The sequence below is a fragment of the Trachymyrmex cornetzi genome, unplaced genomic scaffold (assembly GCF_001594075.2).
Source record: "Trachymyrmex cornetzi isolate Tcor2-1 unplaced genomic scaffold, Tcor1.1 scaffold235, whole genome shotgun sequence".
In the NCBI taxonomy this organism is placed as follows: Eukaryota; Metazoa; Arthropoda; class Insecta; order Hymenoptera; family Formicidae; genus Trachymyrmex; species Trachymyrmex cornetzi.
The window spans coordinates 66,741-67,111 of NW_017297008.1; positions in this window are offsets into that span (position 1 = coordinate 66,741).

The following is a 371-nucleotide window of genomic DNA, read 5'->3' on the forward strand; positions in this document are numbered from 1 at the left end:
TTTTGTAAAACGTTATGACAATATTTAATTAGGCATATACATTTTAGTTTGGCAATTATATCTTGATGTTACTATCCTTGTAAATAATATTGTACATTGGAGGAATTCTCTTATCAATCTATAATTTCATTACACGACTAAATACTCAATAATATTAATTGAGTTATTTTACATTTTGACAACTTAAAAACTTTATTATATCTACTAATTGTAACTGTTATTTCATTATTGCGTATATTTTTATAATTTTATATATTGTGTTTATTTATACTGAAGATGGCCACATTCAGAGCCGAAACGTTTATACTTTGATTAATTGTAACTGACATAATTATTGTAATTCTTTTAATTCTATATACGAATATATTTGA